The sequence below is a fragment of the Mustela nivalis genome (genome assembly GCF_964662115.1).
Source record: "Mustela nivalis genome assembly, chromosome: 9".
Lineage (NCBI taxonomy): Eukaryota > Metazoa > Chordata > Mammalia > Carnivora > Mustelidae > Mustela > Mustela nivalis.
In genome coordinates this window covers 59158373-59182579 of record NC_139028.1, presented here as the reverse complement: position 1 = coordinate 59182579, position 24207 = coordinate 59158373, and the positions used below count along the sequence as shown (strand labels likewise).

Genomic DNA, 24207 nt, shown 5'->3' with positions numbered 1-24207 from the left:
AAGGTTCCCTGCACATGGACACATCTGAGAGTCGTTATGCTGAAAGAAGGCAGACCAAAAGTGTGCATATTGTATAATTCTATTTATATAAAATGCAAACTCATCTGACAACAGATGAATTCTTGCTTGAGGCTGAGGGCAAAGGAAGGGACAGACTGCAAAGGGACAAGAGCAATCTTTGGGACTAAATGTTCTGTCTTGACTATAGTAGTCATTTATGCGCATAGCAACTGACTAACTCACTGAATTTAAACAGATTTATGGTGTGTACATTATTGTTTAAATTTGATAAGGAAAAACATTTAATTCACTCTGCCTCTCCTACCGTCACTCGAATCAAGTTAAAACGTGACTACTGGGCGCCCGGGTGACTCAGTTGGTTAAGCGTCTGATTCTTGGTTTCGGCTCAGGTCATGATCTCAGGGTCCTGAAATCCAGCCGTGCATTGGGCTCCCTGTTGGGTGTGCAGCCTGCTTAGGATTCTCTCTCTCCCTCTGCCTGTCCCCTGCACCCCTCCATGCTCACACTGTCTCGAAAAAAAAAAAAAAAAAAAGAAAAGAAAAGAAAAGAAAAAGCTACTATTGCCCACTTCATCACAGGGGAAACAGGAAGATGTGTTAAAGCGGTGGCATTACAAAAGCCTTGTAATTTAGTGATTATCAGTCAGGTGTTTGGCAATGTTTGAGGTACTTTATTCACGTTATCTTACTTAATTCTAACAAATTTGATGAGATAGGCACTATTATCTCTTTTACAGATGAGGAAGCAGGTTCAGAAAGTTTAAGAAATTCATCAAAAGCCACCCAAATGTAAATGGTAAATTTGGATTCAATGATGGATCTGGACTCGAAACAGTAAGCTTGACTTCAAAGACAATGCTATTATTTCCTACAGTGCTTACAGCATCCTCAGAGAGGCAACGCCATGATGGCCCAGAGACAGGAAGTGTTCCTGAAGATTTCCTTCATAAGGAGTGGGAAATCCTCTCAAGTAGGGGGGCTTTAGCAGGCTTTTTCAAAAGATGCTGGGAGGCTGGGAAGTGGAGAACGCCTCTGCTTGTGAGGCCAGAGAGAATCCTCTCACTCAGCTTCGGCATCTGCTGGTATTTTGTTAACTCTTGGCTCCTCCATATTCACCCACCCACTGGTTTCCCAGGGAAAAAAAGCCAAAATTTCTTGGCTGTACAGGCGAATGGGTCACAGATGACAGAGGTAAAAAAAAAAAAAAAAAAAAGTCAAGAAGTTCTGTAAATATGCTGCTTCTTAAAAGCGAAAACAAATTGTACACTTCCTTACTCTGCATTTTCCTTATTCTCTTTCGGTTGTCCATTTGTGAAACATTTTTCTGTCTATATTTTCATCCATCACAGTGGAAAAAGTGAGGCAAATGGGTCATGCTGGAAGTTTAAATAAATTTACAGCCTTCCTATTTCAGACCAGCTGTAGCCCATCTCCCCTGAAGCCAGGGCAACAGATCACGAAGGTGGCTTGAGCTGCAGAAAATGGGCCACGGGGAACCAGGATCTGGAGGTGACCAATGCGGGACAGGGACCAAGACTGTGGACAGAGCCCAAAGAGCCCTGGGTTCTAGGATTAACTTTGTGTCATCAACTTTGAGACTCTGTCAGGTCACTGTCCCTCTCCAGGCCTCATAAGATTTTACTGATCATGTTTTTTTCAACTTTTAGCAAAGGCTCTCCATTTATAACCAAAAATAATCCCCTTAAACCCTCAGATTTGCATGCATTTCCTCTTTGGGAATTGCTCTGCTGCCTGTTTATTCCCCAACAGCCAAGCTTCCCTTTCTGAAATGTACACTTTATTGTAAAAACAGGCAACTTCAGCGTGTTAGTATACTATCATACCAAATAAAAACTTTAAGAAAGGATACACCAACCCATACTGAAACCCAGTCATAATCCTGGTGTGTGTTCTCGAGAGTCAGGAGTTTAAATGCCCTAACGCAAACTGCAGCGTTTTTTGTTTTTGTTTTTGTTTTTTTTGGTGGTTCTTTGTTCCCTTTCCTGGTTTAGCTTGAACTGCAATTTTCCTAAAGCTCCCCTGCTCCCTCTTCACACGTGGTAAGAAGTCGCAGGGATGCGCTTTGGTGTGCGTTTAATAGGGCGTCCGCCCCAAACCACACTCTGAGTTGTTTCTGGTAAGCAACTTTGAAAAGTAAAAATTCCCTAGATGTTCTAAACAGGGGGTGAAAGGGAGACCCACAACGCAGCAGGGGAACTGAAACATTCTCCCCTTGTGGCCACTTCTGTCCTGGGAGTATGGGGACAGGGAAGTTAGGGAAGAAGCTTTGAGAGGAAACAGACTTGCAGGACTTAAGCTTTAAACAATTGTGCATTGTATCCAGCTGCTGACTGAGGTGACTGAGGCTCAAAACCATGGGAGAACAAGGGGGTCAGAGTTCCTGCTCCTAAAACAGCCAAATACAATACTTCTGCTTCACATGTTTACAGCTTAATACCTGTTTCTAGCTCCCAGCTCAGGAGCTTTGGTCAGTGTTGGAAGGCAACTTGACATCAGTTAGTCCATGTGTGACCCGTTTCCCATCCTGGCTTTTTTAAAGAAGTGGAACCCTTTATTTTTACAAGCAAAATGTGCAGAACCATCATACAAAAATAAGTAAATAAATTCATTAAAGCAGAACTGCTCTGGGGGGTAGGGGACACAGAGGCAGAGTTCTACCAGCCCAGCTGGCATCATCCCTTTCATCAGGAACCTCTTTGGATGCCCAGGGCCATAAGGAACACTGGTAGATCTACTGATGTGCGTTGGTTTGTATGTGACTGGATGGTCTACTGGTTTGTGGAGTTTAAAGATAAAAATACAGATGATCTGGGTGCCTGGGTGGCTCAGTTGGTGAAGCATCTGCCTTTAGTTCGGGTCATGATCCCAGAGTCCCAGGGATTGAGCCTTGCAGGCATTGGCATGGGGCTCCCTGCTCAGCAGAGAGGAGCCTGCTTCTCCCCCTGCCTGTCACTCCCCCTGCTGTGCTCTCTCTGACAAATGAATAAATAAATAAATAAATATCTTTAAAACAAACAAATACACACAGATGATCATGCCCTTAATTTCATTAAGTAGGCTGGGGTGGGTGCTCTCAGTTTCCCCCAATCCTTATGTCTCCTTCAATGATCTCATTAATTCCCAGCGCTCTGCTTATCATTTCTATATGGACAACACAAATGGTAATTTTAAGACATGATCCCTTTACTTAGCAGAGCCTCTGAAGCATAGTGACGGGAGGAGACAAGCGGGGATCCAGGCATGCAGACAGTTTGGCAGCAGAATCCAAGTGTTTGGTCCCCAAATTCAGAATAGCACTTGAGTCCTCAGAGGACTAGTGAGAGAAAAAGAATAACAGGAATCCCTAAAGAATCAAAGTGCCAGGGCAGGAATCTGGTTAAAAGGAACAAGGCAAGTGCTCTTCTTAGAATTGGGGGCCAAAGTCAGAGGAAGGCTAGCTTTCAGGCTGACTTCATGCTGATTCCCAGAGGGCTTGGCTCAGGTTTTTAAAATCCCACTCCAATTCATGACCCATTATAAGCAGAACTGCTTCGCAGACCTATCTTAAGGTGTGAGAGGACAGAGCCATGTAAATCTTCACAGCTGAGCATGACCAGGCCCTACTTGTGTCCAGCAAAGCCGAAAGCGTATGATGAACTGAAAACATGCAGAACAGATGTTCCTGATGTTTTCCAGGTCACTCTCAGAGATGGACACAGATCCCTAGCAACTTAAGAGCCATTTCTCTTGTTATACCTTGTTACATACAGAACTGATATTTTGTTAAGAGAACTGGTAGAGGTTCCAGGGTTGGGAGAGGAGGGTACTCAGCCCCAAGGGTTGAATTACAATTATGTAAATCCATTTCCCTTTGCCTGGATTGGGCTAGAGGTGTAATTCAGTTCTGACAAAAACAAAAAACAAAAAACAAAAAAAACCCAAAATGAAACATTAGGAGTTCTCTAAAAGGGAGGGGAAAGTGCCTGGGTTTTCTTGGTCACATGCTTAAGCCAATGAAAGAACCCTGAAACTTCCTCCCTCTTACTTTGCTAAATGAACTCAGTGTCCTTGTCATTTAAGTCACTATTACTCAGATTTCCGTTAAATGCAGCTAAGTTTTCCTGATTGATGGATCTGCTGACCCACTTGAGAATCAGATTAAAACTATCAGCCTTATATCCTATAACTTTTATTATGTGGACATATGCAATATTTTGCCTTCAGTTTTAGGAGGTTTACAGGTTTCAGGTCAAGAATCCTGACTCTAGATCACCAGTTCTAAAGCATGCTCCCTGAACCGGCAGCATCAGCATGACTCAGAAACTTGTTATAAGGATAATTTCTCTAAGCTAACTCCAGACCTACTGATCAGAAATTCTTGCAATGGAGTCCAGCGATTCGTGATTTGTTGTTGTTGTTTTAAATTTAAAAAAAAAAAAAAAAAAATTTTTTTTTAAAGTAGTCTGTACACCCAACACAGGGCTTGAACTCATAACCCTGAGATCAAGAGGTGCATGCTCTAATGACTGAGGCAGCTAGGCGCCCCCAGCAATCTGTGTTTTACTATGTCCTCCAAGCGATCTGATTAATGCGAAAGTTTGAGGACCACTGCCCTGAGCTCAGCATTATTTAATTATTGTGATGACAGAAATGCTTATATCTACACTGTTCAATATGGTAACCACAGCCACATGTGTCTACTGAGCACCTGTAATGTGGCCAGTCAGCCAAAAAACTAGATTTATAATTTTACTTAATTTTAATTTATTTAAACTTAAATAGCTACCTGTGACTAGGGGCTACTGTATTAGACATTGCAGCTCCAGATAAACGTAAGAGATTTTACATTATCAAATGGCTCCTAGTACTAAGTTATAAAATCAGCAATGGTTCTCAAACTTCAGTCTGTATCAGAATCACTAGAGGGCTTGGTAAAACACAGATTATAGGCTCCAACCCCTAGAATTTTATTTAATCAGTAGGCCTAGATTGGGTCATGAGAATTTGCACTTCTAATATGATGCTGATGCACTCTGAGAAGCAATGAAGTAAGCAAAATGTTTTGTGCCTTCCTATAGCCTTTATCAAAACCACTTTTCTACAGTTCTAACCAATGTTTTCCTTTTGTTCACCAAATTAACAAATTTGACAGTAGGAGCTGACATCTTCTGACTATGTATATCCCATAGTATAAACCAGATCAGTGCCTGGGGTCTAGCAGGTCACGCTATTCCTGAAAGAATAATGCCCCCCCCCCCATCAAGACTAAAACTTTTGGAAAGGATCTGTCATGTTTCTAAGACCGTGATTACCTCTTCATAATCATCAGGTAACAAGCTCTATGTTTCAGAAGAGGTGCACAGAAAGGTTAAGTGATTTGCACTAGGTCCTATTTCTTCTGTATTTTAAAGTATTCTTCTGCATTTTAAAGTATTATCTTATAAATTGTTTGGATCTAAGCATATCTGTAGAAGAAAAACACCTATGTATTTTTTAACAAAGATTTTATTTATTTATTTTAGAGAGAGAGAGAGAGATAGTGAGAGGGAGAATGACCAGGGAGGAGAAGGAGAAGCAGGATCCCTGTGAGCAAGGAACCCAACAGAGGGCTCAACCTCAGGACCCTGGGATCATGACCTGAGCCAAAGGCAGATGCTTAACTGACTGAGCCACCCAGGCATCCCTGTATTTTTATACTTTACATAGATGCTACACACACAATATGAACGTAATTTACATATACATATATATTAGTACAGAGATGTTTGACAACTAAAATATCCAAGAGTGAAAAGCCTTTTGACACTATAATGGCGGTATGAGAGACAACAGGCCTGGTAATCTGGATGGGGACTAGGCCTTCTCAAATAACACTGCATATGAAACCATCTATGCCAAAGACCTGGCCTAGCCAGCAATGCAGCTTTCAAGCATTAATGGGCAAGGCAAGAATCAAGGACAAACACACAGGGGACTTTTCTGAAGGTCAAAGCAACAATAAATACCATGCCCAGAAAAGCTTTTAAATCTGACCTTTCCCTCTGCTGAAGCCATTCGCCTTCCAGCATCTTCAATCTAATAGACTGAAGTAGGCTGAAATGGCTCTTAGGAGAGAACTGGGCTAGTCTTTTCCTTAATGCTGCCTCTCCACCACTACTCTAGCAGCATTACGGGTAATTACATCATTACACCATAATGGAACACACGCGGTGCAAGTGAAACAGCCCTGCAGCTCCCCGGTTGGGGAGAGGAGAAAGGGCTCCCACTTCACTGTTCAATTCCATTAACCCTTCAGGTTCTGGCTTATTCTCAAAGGCAAACCACTCTCAGGACATTTCACAATCTTAGAGCACAGACCATGAAAGCGGAGCACAGCTGAAGACCAGGAGTAAAGCTAAATTCATGAGTGTGATAAAAACCTTCCACTAGAATGGGAATTAGGATATCTGGGTACAGCTCTGCCTTTGCTATGAACACCTTATAAGGCCTTTGGGAAATCATTTGCATCTTTTAGGTTTCAGTTTATCCTCTGTAAAGAACAGCAAATCTCCTAGAGGATCCTCAAATGTCCCTGCAGGCAAATTTAAGACTGGACTACCCAATCATGAAAGTTCCTCCAGCTCTACACTCTCTTATCTGAAAAGACTTATTATGAATGGGGGAGACAGGAGTGGAGTAAAATTTGGAAGGCCAGCTCTGTTTGGTCTTCAAGCAGTTAATCAGATGAGGATTTCTTCCTCTACTCTGACCCATGTATCAGTGTCACATCATCTTCATCAACACCCATAGCAACTTTTCAAAAAACCAAGCTCAGAAATCATTAACAAATCACAGAAAGTCTTCCCAAAGAGAGAAAGGACATAAGTACATGGCAAGTTGAGACAGAAGCAAGGCAACTGAAGTTGCCTTCAGTTGTCACAGACTCCTTCTCTGACCCTGAAGCAGTCACTTCACTTTGGCCAACTCATCTTCAAGACACGGTGGTGGAGAGAGGGATCAGAATTAGACCATTACAGTTCAAGCAGTCTATGATTTTGATATATCTGTACAAGTTTCAAATGCTACCATTGGATATTGGGGCACACTGGGGTGGGTGAAGGTCAGCACATATAGCATGTTAAGAATGCCAATGCCATAAGAAAGAGATGAGTTTTCTTATGATATTCTAAAGGGTTTCTCACAAATAAGGAAGAAAAATACCTACCAGAACTCACAGGAAGAATTAAAACATATAAAACTATGTATTAATCCATTGTATATCTCAGAATATTCCCTTTTCTAGTGTCCAAAAGAAAGAATGTAAAAAAATGTGTTCTCTGTGCACTTTTCTTCTGGTTTTCATATAGAAGGTATGAGGCTTTGGTTTCCAGGAATAAGGCAGTCTAGGTAATTTAGATGAACCCTCTCAAAGAAAACAATTTAAAAAGCTAAATAAAATATTCCTAAAAAGTAATTTTTGAAGTGTATTATGCTGAGCTTTCAAGAAAGTAAGGAATCTCCACAAAACAAAAATGAAACGAAATGAAAGTGGGTGGGAACAAGCCAAGTGTTCACAACAATGAAGGCATAAAGAAAATATGATTCATACATACAGTGGATTATTCAGTCATATTAAGAAAGGCAGTTCTGGTACATGCTACAACATGGATGAACTTTGAAGACATTATACTAAGTGTCATAAGCCAGACATAAAAGGGCAAATTCTCTGTGATTCCACTTCTATGGAGTACCTAGGGTAGTCAAAATTGTGGAGACCAAAAGTCGAATGGTGGTTTCCATGGGCTGGAATAGGGGACAATAGGAAGTTATTGTGTAATGGGTACAGAATTTCAGGTTGAGTTGAAAAAGTTCTGAAGATGGTTGGTGGTGATGGTTACATAACAATGTGAATGTATGCATTGTCCCTGAATTGTGCACTTCAAGTTTAAATGGTAAATTTTATGTTATGTATATTTTATAACAATAAAAAGGAATTACATGAAAGCAGAAATCTTGGAAAGAGAATATTAAGCCAGTCTTTTCCCTTTGGCTATGTAACAAACATTGGTGACCACTGCAATGACTGCTTGGATGTGGTTAAAGAAGGTAAAGCCAGGGACCTACAATCTTATATGAAGCTCCTTATAAACTTGGGGTACCGATGGACTATACTTTCAGTTCAGAGATGAACCACAAATAAACTGCAGCACTGAAAGGGACCATAAAGAAACTGTCCTCTTTTAACCAGTAGAAAAGGAAAAATGTCTCTCCTTAAAATCTCTAACTAAAAGCTGGTTTGTGACCAAATCCATGCAACCTCAAGCCAAGATCTAAAAGTAGTCCAGTTAGTAATGTCTTCAGGCTATTGGCAGAAGTAACTCCCATCCCTGCTGGTAGAATAAAAACTTAACCGAAGTCTCTTATAATTTCTACAGGCAAAGTCCTAAAAGACATTAGATGTTAAAAACAAAACAAAACGAAACACAACCGGAAATAAGCCACATGAATGATAACCACGGAAAACAGCAAAATCAGATGCTTGGGGAGCCTGGGTGGCTCAGTAGGTTAGAGCCTCTGCCTTCGGCTCAGCTCATGATCCCAGGGTCCTGGGATCGAGCCCCACATCAGGCTCTCTGCTCCTTGGGGAGCCTGCTTTCTCCTCTCTTTGCCTGCCTCTCTACCTACTTGTGATCTCTGTCTGTCAAATAAATAAATAAAATCTCTCTAAAAAAAAAAAATCAGATCCCCAAAGTCTTCAGATACTGGAATGTCTATGATTATTTTATTTTAAAAGGAGGCTTGAAAAAATTAGCAAGAAATAAGAGAGTATGAAAAAAAGAACAAAGTGCATTTGAAAACAAACCAAAAAGAACTTCCAGAAATGAAATTATAATTAAGATGAAAAAGTCAATGGACCAGGTTAAGCAGATTAGACACAGGTAAAAAAATAATTAGTGAATTGGAAGAGCAATCCAAAAAATTCCATAGAAGGTGACCAAGAAATAAAGATCTGAAAAATATGAGAGTTTAAGAGACATAGATGGTCTAGTAAGAGGATCTAAAATATATCTATCTAATCATTTAACTAAAGTTCAAGAATGAGATTAGAGAGGATGGATGAAAGCATTATTCAAATAGTTAATGGCTGAGAATTTTCCCAGAATCATTGCTAGAACACCAAACTTCATATCCAGGAAGTTCAGCAAATGTCAAGCATGATAAAAAGAAATAAAACAACATATTGTAATGAAACTTAAGAACACTGAAGACAAATATGAAGAAATTAAAAGAGAAGCAGAGGGATAACCTATAAAAGAATAACGATTAGACTATCAGCTGACTTTTCAACAGCAAGTACTAGAAGACCATTGAATAATATTTTCAATATGCTAAGAAAAAAGAACTGTCAAGAAAACGAGAAGCCAAGCCACAAACTGGGAGAAAATATTTGTGACACATCCATCTGATAAATATACAAAGGAACTCTTAAAACTCAACAATAAGGGTGCCTGGGTGGCTCAGTGGGTTAAGCTGCTGCCTTCGGCTCAGGTCATGATCTCAGGGTCCTGGGATCGAGTCCCGCATCGGGCTCTCTGCTCAGCCGGGAACCTGCTTCCTCCTCTCTCTCTCTCTGCCTGCCTCTCTGCCTACTTGTGATCTCTGTCAAATAAATAAATAAAATATTAAAAAAAAAAACTCAACAATAACCTACAATCATATGGTCAATTAATCTTCAACAATGGAGGAAAGAATATGCAATGGGAAAAATAGTCTTTTCAATAAATGGTATTGAGAAAACTGGACAGCCACATGCAAAGGAATGAAACCAGACCACTCTTACAGCATACACAAAAATAAATTCAAAATAGATTAAGGACCTAAATGCGAGACCTGAAACCATAAAAATCCTAGAAGAGAGCACAAGCAATAATTTCTCTGACACTGGTCATAGCAATACCTTTCTAGACATGTCTCCTGAGGGCAAGGAGAAAAACAAAAACAAAAACAGAACTATAAACTATTAGGACTACATCAAGAAAGTTGCACGGCAAAGGAAAAAAAAAAATACCCACACTGAGACTTGTCAAGATCAAACTGTCAAAAGACAAAGAGAGATTCATTATACATAAAGGATCTTCAATATGATTAATAGTTGATTTATAATCAGAAATCATGGAGGCCAGAAGGCAGTGAGATGATATATTTGTGCTGGGAACAATATGGCAAAAAAGGAACCCTGATGCACTGTTGGTGGGAATGCAAACTGGTGCAGCTATTGTGGAAAACAGTATGGAGGTTCCTCAAAAAATTGAAACTAGAACTACTCTATGACCCAGTAATCCCACTACTGGTAATTACCCAAAGAGTAAAAAAAGTACTAATTCAAAAGCATACATTCACCCCTAGGTTTACTGCAGCATTATCTATAATAGTCAATTTATGGAAGCAGCCCAAGTGTCTATCGACTGATGAAGGGATAAAGAAGGTGTGGCATATATATATATATATATATATATATATATATATATATATATATACACACACACACATATACATGTGTGTGTGTGTATGTATACACACACACACAAGCACACACACACACACACAATGGAATGTTATTCAGCCATTAAAAAAAAGGGAGAGAGAGAGAGAATGAAATCCTGCCATTTGCAACAACATGGATGGAGGATATAATCTTAGGAGAAATAAATCAGTCATAGAAAGACAAACACCATATGATTTCACTCATGTGGAATTTAAGAAAAAAACAAATGAGCAAAGAGGGAAATAAAAGACAGCGAGGTGAGCCAAGAAGCAGACACTTATCTATAGAAAAAACTGGTGATTACCCAAAAGGAGGTTGGTGGTGGGGGGAATGGGTGAAGTGAGTGATGGGGTTTAAAGAGTACACTTATGATGATGAGCACCGAGGAATGTATAGAACTGCTGAATCATGACATTGTACACCTGAAATTAATATAACACTGTATGTTAACTATACTGAATTAAAATAAAAAACAATAAAATAAAAATAAGAAAACCCCCCAACAATAAGGGAATAAATACCCTGACTTAAAAAATGGGCCAAAGACATTAACATACACCTCACTAAAGAAGATACACAATGGCTAATAAGCATGTGACAAGTTGCTCCACAGGTCATCAGGGAAATGCAAATTAAAACAAGATAACACTATACACCTACAACAATGGACAAAACCCAGAACACTGACAATACCAAATGCTGGTGAGGTGGTGCCAACAGGAATTCTCATTCACTGATGGTGGGAAAGCAGAAGGTACATGGTACCATTGACCATAGGAGGAAAAATGATAGCAAAGGTACCAATGACCATGGGAGTGCAAAATGGTAAGCTACTCTGGAAAACAGTATGGTGGCTCCTTATGAAATTAAACATACTTTTGGTATATAATCCAGTTCGCATGCTCCTTGGAATTTACCCAAAGGAGGTGAAAACATGTCTACATAAAAATTTCCACATTGATATTTATAGGAGATTTATTCATTACTGCCAAAACCTGGAAGCAACAAAGATGTCCTTCAGTAGGTGAATGGATAAATAAACTATGCTACATCCTGATAGTGAAATATTACTCAGCACTTAAAAGACATGAACTATTCCCAACACTAGAAGAAACAATAATATGTGGCATGATAGAAGTGTTAGCTAATGCTAATTTGGCAATCATATTATAAATAAACATATCAAATCACTTTGCTGTATATCTTAAATGTATACAATATTGTTAGGTCAAATACAACTTAATAAAAGAATAAAATGAACTATCAGACCATGAAAAGACATAGAGGGATCTTAAATGCATATTAATAAGTGAAAGAAGCCAATCTGAAAAGGTTACATACCATGGTATTTCAACTATATGACATTCTGGAAAAAAAAAAAACAAAACTATGGAGAAAATAAAGAGATCAATGGTGGCCAGAGGTTGGGGATCCGAGGGAAGAGATGAACAGATGAGGCACAGAGAATTTTCAGGGCAGTGAAAATACTGTTTTATATCATAATGATGGATAAATGTCATTATACACATGTTCAAACCCACAGAGTGTACAACACCAAGAGTGGGTACATAATATACATTATGTGCTTTATATAATGATGATATGTCAATGCAGGTTCAGCAATTTTAACAAATGTACCATTTTGGTGGGGGATGATGATAATGGGGGAGTATATGCATGGGTAGGGGTAGGGGATTTATGGGAAGTCTCTATACCTTCCTCTCAATTTTGTTGTGTATCCCAAACTGCTCTAAATATTAAAATCTTAAAAATATTTACTTTCAATGCAGAAGTCTATAGCTAATGAAATTCTTTCAACAATGAAAGGAAAACAAAACCATTTTCAGAGAAAACAAAGAGAATGCCACATAAGGACCATCACTAAAGGCAATCCTAAAGGATGTACCTGAGGAAGAAGGAAACCGATCCCATATGGAATGTCTGAACTAAAAGGAAACCAAGATGAGCAAAGATATTGATAAATATGTGGGAAATCTCCACACTGCCACTGTGAAACAGGAATATTACTTAATTTGTGTGGTTATAAAGAAACAAGATAGAATGAAAATATTAGACAATAACACAAGAGAAGTGATGGGAGTCTATGAATTCTTATATAATTCAGAAGGAGAGTGTTTGAATCGTGGCTCCTCTAAAACCTTTGTCCACATTCTAATCCTTTGAACCTGTGACTATTATCTTTACGGCAAAAGATGTGACTAAGTTAAAGATCTTGGGAGGAGGCATGCATCCTGAATAACTGAAATAATATGTATTCTTTTGAAGGAGAGATAGAGGGAGAACAGACACACAAAGGAGAAGATACAGAAGAGGAGGAGACAATGTGATCATGGAGGCATTGACTGGAATGATACAGCTATAAGCCGAGAAGCATCTGGAGCAACTAGAAGCTGGGAGAGGCACAGAAAAGATTGTTTCGAGAGTTTGCAGAGGGGAGCACAGCCCTGTGACACCTTGTTTTGAACTGGCCTCCAGAACTGTAAGAGATTAAATTTCTGTTGTCCGAAGTCAACAGATTTGTAGTAATATTACACAGTAACCACAGGAAACTAATACAGAAAGAAGATGACTTTAGGCCAAATTAAAATGTATGTGCTAATAAAAGAGCTCAATTCTCCCTAAGTGGATTTATAAATTTAATATGAACTCAGTAAAAATATCAACCTTTTTTTTCTCCAATAGGAAAGGTAGTTGTAAAGTTCACACAGAAAAATAAGAATAGCAATAAGGGGAGACCTAGGCAATTATATGACAAAAACATACTATGAAACCTTGTTAGTGAAAACCAAGTGTGTGGCCATAGCTATAGACAGATAAACTACTGGAATTTAACATATTTTAAGTCCACAAATGGGTACTAATGCATAAAATACTTAGATTATGATAGAAGTGGCATCTCAAATTGTGGGGAAAAGATTTGAGATGGCATTTGAGTTTTAAAGGACACTGTGACAAAGCTGAATCTGTCAAGTATAGATCAGAATAAATTTCAAACAGGAGAGATTTAACTATAATATAAAATGAAACTATGAAAGTAACAGAATAAAGCATAGTACAATTTCTTTTATAACTTCTGAGTGGGAAACTCTATTACATGCTGTCTAGAAGACATAAAATAGAAAAATTATGAGAGTGGCTACACAAAGATGAACAAATCCTGTATGGCAACATGAATAAGCAGACGAGTGTACATGCACACACACACATGTGCTCACACACATACACATGCACACAAAGCAAGGAAAGCAAGAAAACATGATAAACTGGGTTGGAAGTTATAAATATTGTGCTAAAAACTGCAATTTCTATTGTAAAAGGCTAATCTCGTAAAGAGTTCCTATAAATCAGTAAGACTAACAACCCTGTGGAAAAATAAGCAAAGCATCTGAACAGATTATTTACAAAAAAAAGAAATACAAATTAGAACTACACTAAAATACTATTTTCATTGGACTGGCAAAAATCCAGAAGTTTGATAACTATGTGGGCAAGACTGGGGGAAAACAGACACTTTCATACACTGTGGGTGGGAGGAGAAATAATTATAAACCCTCTGGAGGGTAGTGTGGCAAAATTACATATAATATATTAAAATTAAAATAGTACTTATCCTTTAACCAAGCAATTCCTTTTTAGAAATTTACCTAGTACATTTTGCAGATCTGTTTAAAAGAATAAGATGGAAAACAACATAAATGCCCATCCACAAAGACATTCTGTTATGGTTCCATTTACTGATGGAATACCGGTTAGCTGTTAAAAAAAAAAAAAGGAAAGGAAAGTCTTCATGTACCAATATGGAAAGAGTATCAAGATAACTTATTAACTCAAAAAAGCTAAACATGGAGATGGTTATAACTCATGTTGCCATTTGTAAATAAAGAGAATACATATTGTAACCATATTTATAATCTATGTTGAAATATGGAGGCCAACACATACATATACATATACACATACATATACATACACACACAGACACAGATTGGAATTGAGCAGATGGGGCAGAAAGCTATAAATTATACTCTTCACAGTATACTCTTCAAATATTTGATATTAAAACCATGTGAATGTATTCTCTATTACATATTTAAAAATTTTAGTGGGGCAACTGGATGGTTCAGTCTAGTTAAGTGTCTACCTTAAGCTAAGGTCAGGATCCCTGGGTCCTGGGGCTGAGGCTGCATCAGGCTCCCTACTTAATGTGAAGTCTGCTTCTCCCTCTCCCTCTGCCCCTCCCTCCACTCATGAGCATGCCCTAATAAATGAATAAAATCTTTAAAAAAAATTTTTAGTAAGTAGAGGCGCCTGGGTGGCTCAGTAGGTTAAGCATCTGCTTTCGGCCCAGGTCATGATTGGTGACCTGCTTGGTGGGAAGCCTGCTTCTCCCTCTCCCTGCCCTGCTTCTGCATGCACATATGTGCATAAACTCTCTCTCAAAAAAATAAAACCCTTTTTAAAAAAGACAAAAAATTAGTAAGCATGCATAATAGAATATCTATTAACTAAGTAAACAGAGTATAACTACCAAATTAGTAGAGGAGGAAAAATAAAATGAGAAAAAGTAAAATACCCAATCCAAAAGGCAAAACACACAGAAGGAAAACACAATGTGAAATAAATCTAAATAGTTCCATAATTGCAAAAAATGTAAATCAATTAAATTCAATTAAAAGACAAAGCTTATCTCACTGTAATAATATTAACATCAATTACCTAAACTCCTCAGGTAAAAGACAAAGACTGTCAGGTTAAACAAAAACACAATCTAGCTACATACCATTCTTAAAATATATACTTAAAATATAAGAACACAGATAGGTTGAAGCCTAAAGGATGGACAAAATTACACGAGGCACATGTACTACTCAAAAGTACGGTGCTATAGCTGTGTGAGTTGTATGACATATTAAGGCAAAGGGGTCACTTTACAAACACAGGAGGTTCAAGGGTCAGAAGATAAATAATTCTAAAATATAGCCTCAAAATATATAAAGCAAGAATCGCTATCATTGCAAAAATTATTATCACTGACAAATCCATTACCAAAATGGGAGATTTTAAACAACCTTCTACTCTAACAGTAATTGATACAAAAAGGGTGAGGCTCCTTTTGCCTCCTCAAATTAATGTACTTTGGAACTGCTAGATCACCATATTGGAAAGAAGGCTTCTCACTTACTTCCTGAGAAAATAAATCAGAATGGAGAAACATGCTTCCTGTCTGGTTTTGGTGACCAGTATACAAATGCAGAAATGGGAAGTTATACATTATCTGCACAGCGACCATTCTAGCTAAACACTAATACTAATGGCTTTGTCAGCAGCTCTATGTGCTTATGCTTCAATTTCTTAATCTCCGAGCTCCTCAAGGGAACATGTTCTTTTACATATATCTATCTCAGTACCTACCACATGCCCAATATATAAGTGCTCAGTATTTTATTGAATCATCTATCACACACCCCCTTTAAAAATATTATTCATTCCAACATTTATGAAGCACCTGTTGTATACCAGGCAATATGTTAAGTGCCGGCAATACACAGATTAATAAAACAGTGTCTGTCATCCAGTAGAAGAGAAACACAAATATATATTTTAAAAAGGTATAAATAGAGGTTTGAAAGGAGACCTCCTTCCTGACAAAGTACCTGGAGACTGAGGAAAAATTTTCAGACATTTAACATGTATTTCTAAGTAGCCACTGTATTTCAAAATCAGGCAGGTGCTGAAGAAGGGACATTTGAGTTAAGTCTTGCCAAGCGGATGTGGGGGTGAAGTCAGGCAGAGGATATTAAGGGCAGTAAGAAAGAAGAATATGAAATTCAGGAGAAAAGATGATTTGCTCAAAGTCAAACAGTTTGGGGAAAGACCAGAACTCACACACTTAGTGTCTTTTCACGTGGCTTCTCGACACTCCTTACCCCAGGACCAATACAGATACCTGTCTAGATTGATGTTGTGACCACACTCCAACAAGAAATTCTTTTAAAATCACAGCACAGTACTCATAAATTTAAATATTTCATTAGATGGGGGCACCTAGGTGCCTCAGTCAGTTAAGCATCTGACTTCTGGTTTCAGCTCAGGTCACGATCTCACAATCAAGGGATCAAGCCCTTGGGATTCTCTCTCCTCTCCCTCTGCCCCTCCCCACCTGCTCACGTCCTTGCTTGCTCTATCTGTCTCAGAAAGATAGTTAGTTTAAAAAAATTTTTATTAGATGTCTTTACTGGCTACAATGTGTGTTACTCCCTATTTCTTTTTTTTTTAAAAAAATGCTGGTCACAACTCGCTACTGTACACTTCACACCCAGCAATAACTCTCAACCCCATTTTGTAAAATGTTTAATGCTTGGGATGGTTTATAATGTGCTTCTCTCTGTTGCTTCTCTTAATTGGAATGCCACTTCTAGCTCTCCACTTGACAGCCCAGGAAAAGCCCCCTCCAAGTATATTGCTGAGCAACTACTGTGTGCAGAGGAAACACTGCGTTAGCCTCAAGCTTGCTATTTGTGGCTAAGCATAAACCAAGAGGATTATCAAATTTTCCTGGGAAATTTGTCAAACCCTTCATATTTACTATGTGTCTGTGTCTATGAGAGAGATACAGAATAAGATGTGGATACGTGAATGCTGGAATAAACTTCCCAGGTGGTAGGATTTGATGATCTGAGGTCCCTTCCACTCCTACAAAACAAGTATTTGTTTAGGAAAGAAGGTTTAGCAAAGAAGTAGACAGAGACAAGAAAAATGAAACCTCAGATAAATACAGGGACTTGCCAGGGGCCAAAGCCACTGGTAAGGTAAAGATTAAAATATCTCATTCGAGACCCAGTACATTTCAGAAAGTTCCCACTAGGAAAACGAAGTCTCTCTATCAGTGTTCCTTTGCATTTGCACTGACCTTTTCTTTATCAGAAATTCTCCAAGGGGCCTTAGCTTACTAAGTGCTAATTAGATTTCCTCCACCTGCTCTGGGATTTAGCGGGTGGTGCTAATGCAGCACCCTAGCAGCTAACAAAGCCACTGGCATTCCCGGTATGCAGGGGCTGGCCTCCAGTTCTTTAGTCAACAGCAATTAAAGGGCTCCTATCCAAAGCCCTAAGGAGGAAGACGGAGAAGGGAGGGGTATTCCTTGATCCAAAAAGTGGAGTACAGCCACTGATTGGAATTGATTGTTACTGAAGAGCTGGGTGGAAACAGGGAAAATTCTGGGAGGTAGGAATGGAATCTGGGTGAGGCAAGCAAACTAATGAATACTCATCTCTCACCCCCCTAAGGAATGTTATTGTCGTCCAGATCTAGGGGATAAAGCCTTGGATGGCAAAGAGCCCTCATCCAAAAATAAGTTATCAAGAAACATTTCCCTTTCTCTTGTTTCAAGACACAGGTCCAGACTGCTCCGCCAAGAATGACAAGTCTCCCACAGTTCTGTCCTCCTATCTAGGCTTTGTAATTTAGGGAATGTTCAGCCACTAACCTGCAAAGTGCAGCCTGGATTCTCATTCTGGCCATGTGACTCTGCACTAGTCAGTTTTTCTGGCTTTGATTTTCTCATTTGCAGCTCTCAGAGTTGATGTCAAGATCAAATGAGACAATATAGAAATGTTCTATAAAGTTGTGTAAAAGCTTTAATTCAACTCCTAATACCAATGCAACTAAATCCAAACATTTACTGAATTCCAAGAACAGTGTTTATACAGAGTTGGTGCACAAAAGCTATAAATATTAGCTATTAGGATATACAAAAACAAACCGATTAGAATTCTTACCCATGTGGAAATCACAGACTGATGACAGGAGACAAGATCTCCAGTAGAGGGCAAGTACTAAGAGTATACACAAAGTGAGGAAGGGAGAGCAATTTATCCTGCTACTAAAGAATAAGGGGTAGGGCTGTCCAAAATCTTCTTGATGGTGAACAGAATATAACTGGGGCTTAGTGTCTGGAAAAAACATAGCTGCAGAGGAAATTCAAGTGGGCCATTTCATGATCCCCCACTAGAACATATTCATTACCATCTCCCTGCATTTATTCACAAAATTCTTTTTCATAAGAAATTTTAAAATTCTGTCAATAATTCAAAGAATATTTAAGCATGTATTATGTGAATGTATTATTTTTTTTTAAAGATTTTATTTATTTATTTGACAGAGAGAGATCACAAGTAGGCAGAGAGGCAGGCAGAGAGAGAGAGGAGGAAGTAGGCTCCCTGCTGAGCAGAGAACCCGACGCGGGACTCGATCCCAGGACCCTGAGATCATGACCTGAGCCGAAGGCAGCGGCTTAACCCACTGAGCCACCCAGGCGCCCCGATGTGAATGTATTATTAAAGATACAAAACATTACAAGGCAGGTCTCTGATTCCAGTGAGTTTACTGTCCAACAAAGGAAATAAGTCATACATTAAAATTATAATGCTAAGCCATATACAATGCCTCAAGGGTAAAGGGGAGCATTATCCCTCTCTAGAAGAGGTGAAAGTCAGAAAATTCCGTCTCATTCCCCACCACCCCCTTTATAAAGTTAGACCCAGAATCAAAATTCATTCTTTCCATCAAATAATATTCTTTAACCTGCTATGGGCCGGACAACATTTTGGTCATAGGAAAACGGATTGAACGAAACAGACAAAAATCCTGCCTCTAGAGAGCGTATGTTCAAGAGGGTAAAGAGCCAAGTGGGTAGATACATGTGGAGGAGAGGAGAGAATACAGCAGATCACAAATCACCCACTTCTAACTACTTGCTGTGCTGGAGAATGTTAGCCTTAGTGTTCCCAGGTCTGGATGCTGGAAGTTTTATGTAAAATCTCTCAGCTTTTAATCATCTATAGTGATTAAAACTGTTTAAAATAGTCTATAAATACAATTCAGGCTAACGATACCAGTTTATAACTGCTGTCTTAGAACACGTACCATGATGTCTGGTTTAGAGAGATAGTCACTATATGTAAGTGTCATAAACTAAGTGCTAGAGGACTTGAAGAGGAACCTGTTCTAGCTAAGTAGATCTGAGCAAGCATCAAGGAGGTGAAGGCCTCTTTCAGAAAATACCCCAGAATATTCTTAATTCTCTCATTGTTTATTTCTTACAGTTCTTATTAGCTACACTGACCTGTGGACATTTGCCTCAGTATTTCCTTGCTAAAAATGGATGACCTCTTCCTTCAACCAGAAAGTCCACAAACAGCAACAATGTCTAAATAGCTGCCTTGCTGGTCTGTCTGATCAAGCACAGATTAACACTGCTCATTAATATGATTAATTCCCATCTGCTCTATGATAGGCTTGCTATCTGGAAAGATATTCAGAAATGTTCTGTCACTCCAGGTTCCCAAAGCAGGGACTTTATGCCTATTAATCTAGGCAAACAAAACAAAACAACCCACACAAAAAACAAACAAACAAAAACACACCACCAATCCAAATCAACCAAACCAAAACAAAACAAAAACCTCAAAAAAATAAAAATAAAAACCTTAAAAATAGATGGGAAAGAACAAACCCACTCCATCCTCCTTTTTCTCATCACTTCTTTCAAAGGTAGGTTGAAAATGTGTATCAAAATTTAAATACACATGCTCTGACTCAGAAATTCTACTAGAACTTGATCCTATAGCTAAATCACATTTGTCCAGAAGTCACAGAAATATGGTGCTGGATTCAAAAGCATGCTATAATCTAAAATGAATGTATACAAATTACTATACAGGTAGCCACAATATAAGCAAATACTTTTATAAAAATTGGAACAAAGCATATTATACAAAGCACGAATGTCACTATTTGTACATAACAAGTGAGAGAGAAAATAATGTATTCGAATAGAAGCTGGTATTCATACTAATATGAGTATACACCCGTAGAAAGAACAGAATGATAACAAACAAAAGAGAATAAGAAAAAAATTAATTGTATAAATTTTATTCTTCAACCTCAGACCCTGGAAAATCATCTTAAAAGTCAGGTAATTCAACCCCAGTGCCAGGAAAAATCATCATCCAGTCTCCAGATTATTCTCTTAATCACTGGCACTCACTAAATTATAATCTGAGTCACCCCTGCCTTCAAAACAGGATTCTGTTGCCCTTTAACTGGAGTGGTTTTGCAGTGTCCATGAATCTTATGATCTGATACATCCATGATCAGATAAATCAGAGTCTCTACTATTTGTGAGCCATGACTCAATAGCAAAATTTAATTCTAAACTATAATGGAATAACCCAAAATATGCCTCTGATCAGCTGTGTGTGACCTATGGCTTCTTTTGGTTACTAAAACTCTAGGATGTGCAACTCCTATCTCTATGATATTTTGTGTTCTCATTCTCCCAAGAAAAATCACAGTTGATCTTGGGGTTGAATAACTTTTGCTTTGGCCCAGAGACTTTCACTTGCATTACAGGTGCATTCAACACAAGCTGATACTGGGTACAGTTTTGGGGTTGGAAGGAGAGACATGTTTTACAGGCCAGCAAATTATGGAAATAATAAAGGCACTTAAACTTACAGTATCCTATACAGTTGCTGCCAAAACCTGAGGTTCATGAGAACTGCATGGAATGTTGTTTGTTTAAGGTTTTTTTGCAGTGAGGTTTTGGTGAATATTTGCTTCTTTGAATTTTTCACCAGTTTTTGATTTATAATGAATGTGTATTATTTTAACAGAAGTGTTAATTGGGGCGCCTGGGTGGCTCAGTCAGTAAGTGGCTACCTTCAGCTCAGGTCATGATCCCAGGGTGCTGGGATAGAGCCCCACATCAGGCTTCAGGCTCCCTGCTCAGTGGGGAGTCTGCTTCTCCCTCTCCCTCTGCTGGTGTGCTCTCACTCTACCTCTCTCTCTCTCTGTGTCAAATAAATAAATAAAATACTTTATTAAAAAAGGTGATAATCATTCTTTCAAAAAATAAAACAAGTGCAAATGGTCTGTACATGCTCATTTTGAGCTATTTCCATGGTTTATCTCATGGGTCATGGTAAATATTAATTGCAAGGATTTAAAGTCTGGCACATAAGCATTCAAATATTACCTACAATTATACTGTTAAACATACTGAAGAAAAACAAGGTACAGACAGGGTAAACTAGACAAGGGTCTGAGATGGGAAAGATACTTATTTTTCATTCAAATATTACCCTGCTCAGGTTCCCTAGAAAACAGAGCCTATGGCAAAACTTACTAGCTTTATTCAGGTGTTAAAATGTCAGAGCAGAAAGGGAATAAAGATTAGCAAGGCGGAGTAGGAAGGAAAGGAAACACAAGACTGTGCATTGATAAACTGGCTCCAGTTTACCATAAAAACACAACCAACAGCAAGATCATTAAGAATTTTTCAGTACAGACCATAAAGGGGTGGCTCTGTTGGTTAAGCACCTGACTCTTGATTTTGGCGTGAAGACTGCTTAGGATTTGACCTCTCCCTCTAACCACACGCCCCCACCCCCATTCTCTCTTGAGCTCTCTTTCCTTAAAAAAAAAAAAAAACCAAAAACAAAAAACAATGGACTGTACAGAACTTCATCTGAGAATACTGTATGTAAGGAAATGGGAAGGAAGGAGGAGAAAAGCAGAGAGTGAGCAGTTTACCTGCTGGCTCCTTCCCTTCCCTACCTTCCAACTCTTTGGTCAGAGGTGTTAGCTACCCCTACCTCCAGGCTGTGTTACCCAGCCCCTCTGGATAGTCACTGGGGAAGAACACATTCTGCTTTTGGATCTGGAAGTGGCAGGGGCAGCCAGAGTCCTTTTGGGTCTGGTCAGACGGAGCCTCGGTCTTTGAGCTACTGTGGCTCTCTCCACAGTGGGCATAGCAGAGACCATACCAGAGCGCAGCCCTCACTCAGAGGAAGGCTGAGATGGCCAGTGGTGTTAGTGAGTATGGCAAAAGCAGCAGCAGCTATGACTCACCATTTTGCAAGCCAGTTAGGGCCTGAGGGGCAAGCAGAATCAAGGGAATCTAGGTAGATGTACTGAGTCCCATCCAATATAGGCTTATGTACAGAGTGGAACTTTCACCAGCATGTATGTATTATTTTTTGAAACATCACAAAAAATGTAGTAATTCTATACTCAGTGGCCTAATGAAAAGGTCAGGGACTTGGAGCCAGACAGTTCTGAGTTGAGATGCCTACCCACCTAGTGTTTACTGGGAAACTCTGGGATACTCCAGGGCTACATGAAGATTAAATGAGCCCAGGTGGCTGTGCCTGTTAGATCAGAGAGGCTGATTCTTCTCCCCTGGTTTGATGCCCTCCATGTTCCACCAGGAGACTTCAGATGACACTAATCTAATTCTGCCCGGCATAATTTATACTACAATCACTCACAGGGAGCTCCTTGAGGAGAGGGTTATTGATTCTTTCCTGTCCCCCTTCTGGTGCTTAGCATAGTTCCTGTTCATAACTGAGCCTGAGCACACATTTGTTGAATGAACTCCAAACACCAATTCTTCAGGGAGATCCCTTTTCATATGACTATTAGTAAAGTCACTTGAGGGACCCATGAGGCTCCCTTAACGTAGTCCAACAACTGTTCCAGCCAGAAAGGTAGAGGGCGCAGAAAAAGCAAAGGCAGATTTGCCTTCCAATCCCAGTTCCATCACTTACTACATGATCACACTTAGGCAAGTGATCCCTCTAAAACTTCAGTTCTCTTAGACATAAAATGGGACTCCCATTACCTTTGGCAGGATATTGTAAGGACTCAAGTACTAAATGATGACTGGCATTGTGTTAGTCTACACCATAGAACATTCTCGTGCCCTCACAACATGCTTAATCCTGACCAAGGTTGCTTAATTCCACAGCTCCTATGGTTTGAAAGGTCTCATCCTTTTCCGGCTCATTAAGGGTACTTTTGGGCTAGAGGGACACTACACAAAACATGTGAGGGACTTCCTTCCAGCAGTATAGAAGCTTCTCTTACTCATTTGAGGGACGCACACTTCCTGGTAGGTTCCAAAGGAGGACACTTGAACCTTGAGAGCAGTGTTCTTTGACATGTTGCTTCTTTCTTTTCCGATAACTTACAGCCAGAGAGAATCAATGGCCTATTTGTCTCCCCAGGAAAAAGAAACTACTTTGAAACATTACTGGGAAATCTGTCCAAAACACAGATTTCCTTCAGTGTTAGTACTGTTGTTTAACATTACATAGGCAGCAGAGAGAGGACAGATTCAACAGCACTTCCCTCTGTGTTTGGGACCTTTTGGGACAAGCTGACTTTTGGAACACCACCATTATGTCTACAGACTAGGTAGCAACATGAAGGGAAAAGAGCTTTCCCAGCTGATTAAGGATGAAAGGCCCCAGCAGCAAAGACAGAAGCAGGTCTCCGAAGATTCCAGAGATCCATTACACCAACCTGGATTCCAATCTCTGAACTTCTTTTATGTGACAGAAAAACCCCTGCGTGGTTAAGACACTAGAGCTAAGTTTCTATTGAGCAATCAAACACAATTCTAACTTACTGATTGGTGGTCCACCACGGCAATCCACATGTAGGAGAATCTACAGTTACAGGTGATTTGGGCAACTTTCTGTCAGATGTTGCAAGTGTTAATAGAATGGCTTCTTCTTCTTCTTTTTTTTTTTTTTTTTCTTGGTGGTGGTGGTGGTAGGATCAAAAAGGTGATAT

General features: G+C 39.2%; 1 protein-coding gene across 1 annotated transcript in view; it reads right to left on the bottom strand.

The window, feature by feature from the left end:
• The window catches only part of GAB2 (GRB2 associated binding protein 2), a 190051-nt gene that overhangs the window by 121152 nt on the left and 44692 nt on the right, over positions 1 to 24207 (bottom strand). The window lies entirely within an intron of this gene.